This window comes from Rhinolophus hipposideros (assembly GCF_964194185.1).
Source record: "Rhinolophus hipposideros genome assembly, chromosome: 12".
Taxonomy (NCBI): domain Eukaryota; kingdom Metazoa; phylum Chordata; class Mammalia; order Chiroptera; family Rhinolophidae; genus Rhinolophus; species Rhinolophus hipposideros.
This window is the reverse complement of record NC_138058.1, coordinates 4,964,731-4,975,060: the sequence shown is the minus strand read 5'-3', so window position 1 is coordinate 4,975,060 and position 10,330 is coordinate 4,964,731.

Sequence of the window (10,330 nt, the reverse complement as noted above, 5' to 3'; positions counted from 1 at the left end):
CAGCCATGACAGCTATTCACTCAAACACCATGGGATCACCATCATTGGAGATACAATCTTCCCAAATGATAACTAACTCAGTGAGTTTCCAGACACAAAGTACCATCGTCTCTCAATTTACTTGGCCGTGACTCTCTTTGAAAACCCAAAGTATATTAAAACTGCCAAATGTTTAGAATATATACGTTAAGCAGAGTTAGGTTCTAGGCTCAGATCCTCGTGGGCAAGTTTTTATCTATATGATTGTCTGAGGACATTTGACATTCATGATTTGGGAGTGGGGACAAATTTTTATCCTGTGAGACATTTCCTGCATTTCCAGGATGTTTAGTGTCCCTAGCTACAATACACAAAATGCCAATCACATTGGCAAATTATTGTGACAACCCAAAATGTCTTGATATAGGTTCCAAAATAGGCCAGGGTAACCACTCTATAAACCACTGTTCTGGTTTGGGCTGGCCCCATGGTACATGCTCTAATGTTGACCCGCCCCCCCACACACACACACTATCAGAAGATCCCCACACTTTGGGTTTAATACTGTGATCACCACCTGGAAAATGTTAATCATTTTATCTTTGAATTTGTGTTTTGTAACTGAAGTCTAATGGACAATGGAGATTTGGAGCCTTGGAGCTGTCCCAGCTTCCACTGCTCCCGTTTCCCCAGGAGAGTATTTTGGTGACCTGCTCTCCCACTCCGGGTGCCCCCAAACCTTCCTGGCCTCTTTTCTTTACCCCGGTCCTGAGACCACTACGACCCTTAACCCTGCTCAGAGGTGTGGACATGGCACGGGGGGGGGGGTTGGGGGCCAAGTTTGTGCGCACATGCCTCATGGTGGGGCATTGGCATCATGCCCAACCCTCCCCTGGATGGGCAGCGACATGGCACATGTAATGGGTGACTTGGTGGAGGAGAGCCTCTTGCCCACTCTTAATCCAGGTACTTAGGGCATCCTGGTGCAGAGGTTGCAATACCCTTTGGGGTCACCTATCTACCACGAGCTGAGGCCACAGTTCCATAGAAAGGGGAAATATTGGGCTCAACTTCCAAACCCCCAGCAGGAAACTTTGGTATGGTGGCTGGCAAAACACCACAACTTGTACCATCACTGGCATATTTTTCCTGCTTTTGGAATGAGGAGATTAGCATTTTCCTTTTGCACTGGGCCCCACAAATTATGCAGCTGGCTCTGGTTCTGATATTCTACTTTGTTGTAGAATAATAGTATATATGAGTTGAATATTGTTTTGGTGCTCTTAAGTATAAACTTATTTGTCATAATTAGGTGCAAACATCTGACTAATTCATTATGCATTATTGTCATTATTATTTCCATATTGAAATACAAATGGTTTTATTAATAGTCCCTTGTATTTCTGTTTCATGTTAAAATGAGGACATAATATAGCTCTTTTGTAAAATCATGAGTATAGGTAATTAATTAACAATACATTTAGTTTTAGGATTCTAAAGAGATTGGTATAAAACACTTTTTATAGAAAGGCAACACCAGTTCTAATGGGATTTGTAATCACTGTTTTAGAAGTAAGAGCCAATCGAACTTATTTTTAGAAAAGTAAGATTATTGTAGTAAACAGATGTGAAAGGAAGATGTGTATGGAGATGATATGATTTTAGAACCAGAAAATCTATTACAATCAATATGTACAGCAGAACATGATATAAGTCAGAAAAATGGTAAGATGGAATATTAATATGCATTAATCAATAGCTTCACAAATATAAAAAAGATCCAGTTAAAAATATGAAAGGGAGAAAAGCCCATTTACAACAGCCCAATAACAACAACTAAAGTAAACTATCTAGGATTAATCTTAATAAGAAATAGCAAAGGCCTAACAAAAAAAACTTTATAATAATGCCAAAGGCTACAAAATATGGCTTGACCAAGTGGAGAGGTATGGTATAATGCTGAAAAGGAATATTCAACTTCACAGTAGTAGGAACTCAAATATGATCAATGTTTTTAATGTACAAGGTAATTCTAAATTCACGTGACAAGTTAAAAATGAAAAGCAAGAAAAACTGAAAAAGGAGGGCCATGCAGACAGAACTTGCTCTACCAGAGGTTAAATGTGCACTGAAGGCTCCGTAATTAAAACACATGGACAGACAAAAAGAAAGCAAAGAGAAAATCCAGAAACTGACTTTTGTACATACAGGACTTTAGCTATAATAAAGGTGGTATCTTAAGGATGTTCAATAAATGGGTTTGGGACCACTGGGCTGCCATCTAGAAAACAATTTTTAAAAATTTGAATCTGTACCTTACACCACCCAATAAGGTAATTTCCAAATGGAGAAAAATGTAAAATCATAAAACCATATGTATATATGTGAATATTCTGTAGTGATGGCTTCTCTTACATTTCCCATATTTGGAAACTTTCGTCTTTTCTGTTTGAGCCTGGCTAAAGGTTTATCCATTATATTAATGCTTTCAGAGAAACATCATTTGGATTTGTTGATTGCCTCTATTACTTTCCTGTTTTCAGTTTTAATGATTTCTACTCAAATTTTTATTATTTCTTTTCTTCTGCTTCATTTCAGTGTATATTGGTCCTCTAGAGACTTCTGCTCCCAGCAAGCTGTCATTCTCTGTATTCCATTTCTCCAGTTTATAAGGGTGGCGGTTTGCCCTATGACTTCAATTCTTTGATGTATAGAGAAATAGTGTTAATCCTGTTGGTTCATATTTTTCAGTTATGAAAATGGAAGTGACACTTGTCGGAGTGGACACCAGGAGTCTCACAGCAGTTGATTATGAGTCCACCAAAAGGGCAAGTACCCTGGTTGGATCTGAATGAGTCACGTGGAATCCTTACAGGAGACACATGGCCCTCCCTGAGAGTTAGGAAGCCTTCCTCACTGCTTTGCTGTTGCCAGCTGTCACGAAGGTGCAGGACCACAGGCTGGAACTTCACACAACTTCTAGGAGCTGAAGCCTCCATCACAGGGGGACAAGGAACTGAATTGTACCAACAGCCATGTGTGCTCAGAGGAGGGTCTGAGTTTGTGAAAGGAACATAGCTCGACTGATGACCTTGACTGTAGCCTTGTGACACCCTGAGGAGAGAACTCAGGTCAGCCGTGTCCAGACTCCTGACCCACTGACACTGTGAAATAATAAATGGGATTTATTTTTTTTTAAAAAAGCCAGTAATGTTGCAGGAATGGAAAACTAATCACATGTATATATATGAGGGTTCATATGCCTACGCATGTGTACATACCTATAAAACCTTGAATAAACATATAATTTTACTAGAGAGATAAATAAAAAAACTATGAACAGTAGTTACCTGCTCTGGGCGTTGGAAACTGAACAAATAAGGAACATAGGGAGGGTGGAAAAGGAGCTTTGTATTGTCTTCCTTCTTATGAGTTGTTGATGTCTAAGTTATGTACATGCACTACATATACAAACATCTACAAACTCATTGAAAACCTGTAGGACTGATTCTGTTTCGGGACCTAGCCACTGTGAGTGCCAGGTGTGCTCTGTGGGTTCCAGTTTCCGTTTCATTTCCCTCCACGTAAACAGTCCTGAGAAAGAAGAGGGTAGATTAGTGGGAGGGTTTGTGAAGCAATGTAGGGATAACCCAGAAGGAATCAGGCTCAAAGCACTCCATATCTGAAGTTTAAAAAAAAAAAAAAAAAAAAAAAAAAAAAAAAAAAGAACAATTGAAGGATCCTTAGGGGAACAGAGGGAAAAGAATGGCAGAAATGTAAATCTCTGATAAGGCTAACAAATGAATATGCTCTTCGTGGCCGCAAGTTTCATTCTAAACATGATGCTAATTCTGAAAAGTGTGTCCCACTTTATGATTTGAGAGGAAATTCTAGCTATGTTTTAAGTCCTAAATTCTATAACTGGATTTATGTTAAACACTGGATAGCATAACCTACCTCCATTTTTATCCACTGTATAATTGAAAAAAGTTACATATTCTAGTGGAAAACTGGGTTGAGGTAAACCTGCATTATTTAAATGTAAAACAGTTGTGGAGAATTGCAAAGAAACACTATCTGTTGATAAAAGTGAGATTTGAAATGGAAAATGTAGGAGGCATGCTACAAAGTAGCATGACTGATTTTACTCTCTTTTCTATAAAAGCAGGTGGGCTCAAATTTTCACAACCAAAGAGATTCTGTTCCCTTCTGAGCACCACCTTGAGGACATGTGTGCTTCTTTTTTTTTTTTTTTTGGCTTTATTTTATTTATTTTTTTTATTAAATTTATTGGGGTGACAATTGTTAGTAAAGTTACATAGATTTCAGGTGTACAATTCTGTATCACATCATCTATAAATCCCATTGTGTGTTCACCACCCAGAGTCAGTTCTCCTTCCATCACCATATGTTTGATCCCCCTTACCCTCATCACCCACCTCCCACCCCCTTACCCTCTGCTTCATTCTAATGGAGCTGCAGCCACCTGGCATTTTGCATTGCCTACTTGACAGTTCTCTTCGGAAACTTGTCGCATGTTTCCTTAAATTTCTTTATTGCTCTTCATACTTTGAAAATGCATTTATTCTTTGTCCACAATGAACGTTTATTTGGACTGCTGCTTTGGGGTAAATAGATGATGAAGGGGAAGGAGAAAGACATGAAAATTTAATGAATGTCTAGAAGAAAGCAAGCAAGGCTGTCGCATCCGTTAATTTCACCTAGTCTCAACAATGGTCCCGCAAGTAAAGTAGCATGACCTTTGTTGAAGGGAAATTGACTCTTACACAAGGTAAGTCATTTCCTTAATGCTGTGCAGCTTAACCACCCAACCAGGATTTAAACCAGGACTGTTTTATTTCAAAGCTCAAGATCACATCACCATCCTGTACTACCTCCTACAATGTTGACAAAATGCTTAAGATAGATAGGTAGGCAGGTAGATAGATGGATAGTTAGATAAATGAATGAATGAGTGGTAGCTATGAATGAATTATAAACACCTGAGTGGTTAGCAGATAGACAGCTGTCTTCACTAGTTAAATTGCTGTTATCAGAGGCAGAGGAGTTTGGTAAGAAAGGTTGGGAACCACCAGGGAGCAACCTGGCTGGCCAGTGGTGGCCACTGCCACAAACAGTGTTTCTTGGAACACCGCAAGAGAGCAGCCACCTCCACTAGGACACTCGTGCACTCCTGGAGGGCATTTCCACCATGCTGGGTATTGGGAACTCAGAGGTCTCCCCCTTGCCCCTGAGTTACCCCTACTCTGAGATACATGTCTTGCTGTTGGGATGTCTGCTTTTTGGTTTCTGTTTTACTTGTTTGATTTTGTTTGCTGTGTGTTGTTGCTAATTCTAAGGTCAGGCATGCTTCAGTCTTATAGTGTTTCTTTGTCCCAATAGGGTTTTGCATGCTTTTCCTATACCTGCCCCTCTCGGGAGGTTGGGTCACTAGAGTTGAGTCTCCCTCATGCTCAGGACTCCACCTCCAACTGTTGTCACTGCCTTTGGTCCAATTCAAATGTCCCTCCAGAATCTGCCACTGGCACTGTCTTTTCAGACTCTGCTCATGTCAGTGTGCCTGCCCTGACCTCTGCTGTCTTGCTCTGTCCCACTGAGGTTAACACCGGGCCAGCCCCCCCCACGTCCTCAGATGGCATTGGTCTGCCAGCACAACTCATGGACAAGGAAGCCTTTCCTGAAGGCCACAAATATCCCATAAAAAGGCACCCACACCATGACCCTCTTCAGCGCCTGCAATCAACGTTTTGCTGTTCTTGCAGAACATCATCTTTTTTTGAGTCTTGACCTTGCCCAACCTTAGAGCAGTTGATCTCTGAGGCTGCTACTTCAAGAACCCCAACAGTCATCACTTCTCAAGGTGATTAATTGTCTTAACCTGAAATGTCTGCAGTCTGTGGAACTTCAAAGAGAGGATGTTTGGAAGTTTTTCAGAAGCAAAGCTGTATTTTCACAGCCCTGATTAACTTAGAATGAATGTACAAACGACTTCAAAAAGTTCTTCAACATTTTCAGACACTAATATCTGAGTCAGAGAGTTTGTAAATAACTATTAATCACCTACCACTTGTGAGGTATTGTTTTTGATGGCAGGGATATGTTTCAGAAGGTGGCATTCTAGTGGGAAAAAACACAAGAACCCATACAGAAATAAGAATAATAATTTCAAGTACTGATGAGTGTCATGATAAAAATAGAGGAGCACAATTAGGTAGAGAGTGAAATAGCTTGGTTTATGCATTAGCTTCCTGAGGTCTTGGAGAGTCCAAATCAGTCCTTTAGAAAACAGTCACCTCTGTGCCTTAGTACTAGTTTCTGCCCATTTGAGGAAATCAGCCCTGGGGCAGAGGGGACATCACAAGGGAATGCACAGAGCTTCCTCGGTCCCTGTCACCCCATTTCTCCCTGGACATCTAACTACTACAGTAGCTAAAAGTGGTGGCCTAATTCTGACTCTGATTTTGTCTTTAAAAATTCACTGCCCATAAAGGAGCATAGCTGGACAAGAAGGATCATGCCATCCGCAAAGCCCAGAGAAAGAATGGATTTCATTTTTAACGCTCTAGTTGCTAAATTAAATGCATATGACCATACGGCGTTACGCGCCTGTAGTTACATATTACCACTCATCCTCTGCGGCCCGAGGCCTGGCTCAGGAGAGCAAAGCACCGTGGTCAGGGCCAACTTCTCCATCAGGTACAGGGTCAGAGTACCAAGGTCCCTGCATACTTTTAGAAATATTTTCCTTTTCATTTATTTTAAAATATGAAGACAAAAGTGAATATAATACCAATGAATATATTATAAGCCAGCTTGAATTACATTCCTCTTTATACCATTGTGATTGTAAAATAGAATGTTTTAATATTTTGTGTGGAGGAAATATGGCCCATGATGGCAAGAGTGACTAGGCCTCATGCAAATTCTGCAGCAGCCTGGTGGTGGTTTTGTGTCAGCTTCATGAATATCTGCTGAGTGAATGGGTGCCTCGATGCCTTTAGAGTGATGATCACATTAGGAGTGAAAGACAGTAACTGCAGACCCTTTTTAAAGAGAAAAAAAAAAAACTCTTTGAACCCCAGGGATGCATCCAGCATATCCGGCGACCAGGGGGCCTTCGCCTCCCTGAGCCTCACCATCCTCTCTTAAAGCCAGTTTGCTGTTGTTTGGCCTGAAGCGATGAGTGTCCTGTGCGTGCATAGCACGTATCACATGTTCAGACTCATAGTTAAGTGCATTAATGGCTTTGTAAGGTGCTCCCAATGAGCTGTTCCATATTTTACAACTTTCCAGCGTACAACAAGCCATAAAGGCATGTACTTAAAGGTCTGCACCATAGGACAAGATGCTCGGCATTTCCCCCCCAAACCCGAATTTTCTTTGGAATCAACCAGGAAGGCTTGGTCAAAACTCTGGGTTGATTTTTTTTGGGAGCCATCAATGAGAAGAACTGCACTGAACGTCTCACTGCTGTCCTGACAACACCTCAAACATTGCCTGTCTCATCACAGTATTTCCGTTCCCACGCACAGCCTATATCCACGACACTGCAGATTGTGACCATCGAGCTGTAATTGTCCCAAATGATACACCTTCAGCTGCCACCACACTTCCCTGACATGTCATTCGACTTCCTAGGTGGGTGGCTTTGTCCCCATTAGTCCCTACGGTGAGAAGTCCTTTTCCACGTGTTCCCCTAGAGGATGCGTACCTTTCGGGAGCCACCTTACTTCCCACCCTCTTAGGGACGAGCACGGGATGAGACACTCTAGGGTATCTGCTCGCAGAAGTGAGGGCACTGTGGACGCTACCATCACAAAGCTAGGAAACTCTGAAATCCCATTTACACACACTATTATAATTCAAGATAGAATATTTTAAGTAAAATAGTAGAGGGAAAATTAAGGACTGTTCTATAGGACCCCGCAGGATTTTCTCACTGCAAAATGTAATCCCTTGTCATTTTGCTGAAAATTCTCTGTCTTGATTATAGGTAGTAGCATAATTCTCTGTGTGCAGCAAATAATCATCTTGATTATAGGTAACAGGAAAATATTGTGTATGTAACAAATAATTGACTTATCCTGAATACTTCCTTAGAAAATATACATTTGAGATTTAAATACACATGCAAAACGTACTTACTCTGTCATTCGTGAGTGGATGTTATTAATTTTAAGGAAAGCAGACATTTTCTCCATAGAAAAGAAAACGACCATGACAAGAAAAATGCAAACAGCAGAGAGAGAGACTTTTCTATTTGTGTTTTCCTCATCACCAGTAGTTCAATCCAGCGTGAAGAGCAAGTACTCTAGAGTCAGACCTTCCTGAGTTCTGCCACTTAATAGAATGAGAAATTGAGCAAGTCACTGGAGGTCATGAATATAAAGGTTATGGCATGGAGCATATGGTCAATATAAGGTAGAATTCTAGTCTCTTCATCTTTTACCCAAGACAGATGTGCTCCACGTTGGTTTGCTATCTTCTCCACTGTCCTGATGTTGAATTAATAGAGTAATCCCTTAGGAGGCACCATTTTGTTTCATCTAAAGATAGCTAATGGACAGGTGTGTGTGTGTGTGTGTGTGTGTGTGTGTGTGTGTGTGTGTTTCTTAGAATCAAGATGGACTTAACATTCTTTGTATTCATATTTTGTGGGTTTTTTTTCCAATTTTATTGAGATATAATTGACATAGATAACATTGTGTAAATTTGTAGCATACATGTTGATTTGATGCATTTATATATTGCAAAATTATTACCACCATCATATGAGCTTACATAATTACCATGTTTTTATGATGAAAATATCTAAGATCTACTTTTAGCAACGTTCAAGTATCTAACACACTATCATTTGCTATGATCATCATGCTGTACATTAGATCCCCAGACTCTTTAATAGTATAACCGGAATTTTGTACCCTTTGACCAATATCTCCTTATTTTCTCTACTCTGCAGTCCTTGATAACAATTACTATACTACCGGTTTCTCTGAGCTTAGATTTTTAACATTCCGTTTACATATATAAAGTAAGATTATACAGTATTTGTCTTTTTCTGTCATACCTATTTCACTTAGCACAGATGCTCTCAAGACTCATCTAAGTTGTCTCAAATGGCAGTACTTCCTTTTCTCTCGTGGGTGAATAATAATCTATCGTGTACATGTGCGTAGAGTACACAAGAATTCCCTTTTTTCCACATCTTCATCAATATTTGTTAGCTCTTATCTCCAACAGGTGTGAGGTGATATCTCATTGGGGCTTTGATTTGCATTTTCTTAATAATTATTGAGCACCTTTTCATGCATGTACTTGTTGGCCTTTTGAATGTCCTCTTTGAAAAACTGTCTATTCAGTTCCTCTGTCCATTTTTAATTGGATTATTTGTGATTTGTTTTGTGCTGCCATTAAGTTGTATGAGTTCTTTATATATTTTGTATATTAACTCCTTATCAGACATATGATTTGAAAACGTCAAATCAATGTATGATTTGAAAGGTCATTGAAAAACGACCTTTTCTACAGGTTGTTTTTTCATTTTGTTTATTGTTTCCTTTTCTGTACAGAAGTTTTTTACTGTGATGTAGGCCCACTCATTTATTTTTACTTTTGTTGTTTGTGCTTTTAGTGTCAAATCCAGAAAATAGCTGCCAAAGAGATTTCCACCACCACCACCCCATTTTCTTTCAGTAATTTTATAGTTTTGGATATTATGTTTAAGTCTACAATCTACTTTGATTAATTTTTTGAGTGATATGACTCAGAGGTCTAATTTCATTCATCTGCATGCAGTTATACAATGTTCCCAACACCATTTGTTAAATAGACTTTTTCCCTAATTAAATATTCTGGGCTCCCTTGTCAAGTGTTAGTTGAACATGTATGTAGGGGTTTATTTCTGGGCTCTCACTTCTGTCCCATTGGCATTTGTGTCTATTTTTATGCTAGCACCATACTCTTTTGATTACTACAGCTTTGTAGTATAGTTTGAAATCAAGAAACATGATGCTTCTGGCTTTGTTTTACTTTCTCAGGATTGCTTGGGCTATGAGGTTCTTTTTGTGGCTCCATAAAATTTTAGGATTTTTTTTTCTATTTCTATGAAAAATGCCTTTATAGTTTTGACAGTGAGTGTGTTGAATCTATAGATTGCTTTATGTAATATGGATATTTTAAACAATATTAACTCTTTCAATCCACAAACGTGGAATATCTTTTTATTTATTTATTTATTTATTTATTTATTTATTTATTTATTTATTTATTGTCTTCTTAATTTCATCAAAGTCTTATAGTTTCCAGTATACATATCTTTGGACTCCTT